Here is a 3,341-nt window from a genome sequence, read left to right on the forward strand (position 1 = left end):
ATGGGATTCCCCTGGCTTGTAATCATACAATTCCATTGGCTGGCAAGACCCTGTTGCTAGTTAGCCAACCAGCAACGGGCATGAAACTGTATGCAGATGGAGAAGGGCAATCACCCTTAATGGGCGATCAATGGTGAAGGGCAATCACCCTTAATGGGTGATCAGGATATGCATAGGGGATTAAGGGGGGGGAATACAAAGAACACAACACTAGGTCATGTCAGAGCAGAAATACAAGCCGAACTTCCCTGCTTTAGACCTTAGCATCCATAATTCCAATTCTGAAATACAATACATCCTGATAGCATCAGAATAAGGAAGATTGACAGCAAAAATCTACATATTTCAATAGGCTGAATTCAACTGTACCTATTGGACAAAATAAGCAAGATTATTTATAAGCAATAATGATATGGTCTATCTTTTTTTTTTTTTGCCCCCCAGAGTTAATCAGAATCATGCTGCTTTTAAATATGAAGAGGTTTTTTTTCTGTATCTGTTTCTCTCTTGTTCTCAAGCTTCTATCATCCACAATAAGTCCAATTTCAGCCTTCAGTGAGATTCTGGAACTGTATTTTAAAATGTAATAACTCTCTGAAGTACCTGGGGTAACACCAGACAGATCACTAAGCTTCTGACAACACATGGAAGAAACAGCTGCAAACTTGAAAAGCTGCAACAATTTACTGAACAAACTGGCTGGAACATCCTGGGGTGCTAATGCTAATACCCTATGAACAACAACCTTGGTTTTGGTTTATTCCACAGCTAAATATTGTTCCAGTGTGTGGCTTAACAGCTCCCACACCCAAATGGTTGCATACCATCTCTGGCACATTGCATTCCATTCCTGTGCACTGATTACCAATACTTAGCATTATCATACTGCCCCACAACAAGCTCTCATTCGGCTGTGGTCAAGGATGCTGAACAACAAGGCCCTCCCTAATCACCAGGACAATGTGCAGCCCATCACAAGATTGAAATTAAGCTATTCACTTAATATCTACCCAGTTTAACCCAGAGAATGCTTGGAGAGAGGAATGGTCCAAGGTACCTTATTGTGCCTTGACCATTAGTGGTCTCTCTACCAAACCACCTGGTTTTGACCTGCCTCACTTTATCTGGTTGAAATTGAACAGAATTAGGTGTTATACTGGAAGAAGTGCCTCTGACCTGTATCGGTGGGTTGAAAGATCCCCCTTCTTGCAATTTTGATGCTGATATGCAAACTATTAAATATATTGTGCAAAATTGCCCACAATGTGCGTTCTCTGGTACCCTAGAAGATCTACCACTTTACAATGCCTTGGTAAGGCCACACTTGGAATACTGCATCCAGTTTTGGTCACCACGATGTAAAAAAGATGTTGAGACTCTAGAAAGAGTACAGAGAAGAGCAACAAAGATGATTAGGGCTGGAGGGTAAAACATATAAGGAACGGTTGCTGGAATTGGGTATGTCTAGTTAAATGAAGAAAAGGACAAGGGGGGGCATGATAGCAGTGCTTCATTATCTCAGAGGCTGCCATAAAGAAGAGGGAGTCAATCTATTCTCCAAAGCGCCTGAAGGCAGGACAAGAAGCAATAGACGGAAACTAATCAAGGAGAGAAGCAACCTAGAACTAAGGAGAAATTTTCTGACAGTTAGAACAATTAATCAGTGGAGCAACCTGCCTCCAGAAGCTGTGAATATTCCAACACTAGAAGTTTTTAAGAAGAGATGGACAGCCATTTGTCTGAAATGGTATAGGGTTTCCTGCCTGAGCAGAGGGTTGGACTAGATCAGGGTTTTTCAACCTTTTCACCCATTGTACCACTTTTAGGATATGGCAATATCTGAGTACCACCAGTTGCCTAGCAAGGTGTCAAAAACTTGATGACCCAAAAAAAAACAAAACAGAAAAAGTGATAAGGTATAGGTAGTCCTCGACTTAAAACAGTTCACTTAGTGACTGTTCAAAGTTACAATGGCATTAAAAAAGTGCCTCCCAAGCCACAGCCGAGCAAGACACCTGCTTGCCCGCCCAGCCGTGCTCTTCCTCCTGTCCGATGTTTTCATTGTTGTGAACATTTCTGTTGAGGATTGGCAGCAGGGGTGGGGTGGGGGAGTGTTTGGTTTTTATTCCCCCCATCTGCTGGGTGGTTGCAGCAGGTTTTGGTCACTTCAAATGACCCTGGGAAACTGTGACCATCATAAATATGAATCAGTTGCCAAGCATCTGAATGTAAATCATAAGACCTGGAGATGCTGCAACATTCCAGCTGATTGGTGCTTCTTCGGGGCTAAGCAGAAGTGCCAGGATCAGCACTGAGCTCCAGCTGGAGACTGGCGCTGATCCTGCTGCTTCCACTGAGCCCTGACAGCCCTGAAGAAGTGCCGATCAGCTGGAAAGCGGCACTGATCCTGGCGCTTCCACTGAGCCCTGACAGCCCTGCAGCTCCAGCCATCTCTTGCTCAGGCTTGTGCAGTGCTGCCACCAGTTCAGCTCATTCCCCTCCCCCACTACCACTTTTCTAGGATGGTCGCGTACCACCTGCCAGGTGCCAATGTACCAAGGTGGTACCCGTACCACTGATTGAAAAGCCCTGGAATAGATGACTTCCAAGGTCCCTTCCAACTTTATTATTATTTCTATTTCTATCTGCATGAAGCAATACCAGACAGATGATTGCCTGGGTTATAACATCCAGTTATAAGGCCACTGCCATACCCCCATAGTTTTACTTATAATTACGTGGACTGTGTTTACGTCTCTTCTGTTATGTTCTCATCATACACTATAATAAATAGTAATAATGATTCCACTTTAAAGAATCTTTCATTGGAGTACACATTTTACCCATGTTTCCTTGAAAATAAGACCCGGTCTTTTTTTTTTTACCTCAAAAAGAGGCACTAGGTCTTATTTTCAGGGGATTTATTTATTTTATTATTTATTTATTAATTACATTTATATCCCGCCCTTCTCCTTGCGGACTCAGGGCGGCTGACAATTGGATACAAATACTAACATATTATACACCTAATTAAAATTTGATTAAAAAGAAATATTTAAATATGTCAGATTAAAAGTAATTAAAACCCCTTTAAAATCCCTTAGGCCAGTCCCGCTAGCTGGAACAACCACGTCTTGAGGGTGCGGCGGAAGGAAGGGAGATCAGGGATCACCCTGATCTCTGGGGGCAGTTCGTTCCAGAGGGTGGGAGCTCCCACAGAGAAGGCCCTCCCCCTTGGGGTCGCCAGCCGGCACTGTCTGGCTGACGGCACCCTGAGGAGACCCACTCTGTGAGAGCGTACAGGTCGGTGGGGGGTAATCTGTGGCAGGAGGCGGTCTCGA

Source organism: Protobothrops mucrosquamatus, unplaced genomic scaffold, assembly GCF_001527695.2.
Source record: "Protobothrops mucrosquamatus isolate PMUCROS unplaced genomic scaffold, P.Mucros_1.0 scaffold_306, whole genome shotgun sequence".
NCBI classification, from domain to species: Eukaryota; Metazoa; Chordata; class Lepidosauria; order Squamata; family Viperidae; genus Protobothrops; species Protobothrops mucrosquamatus.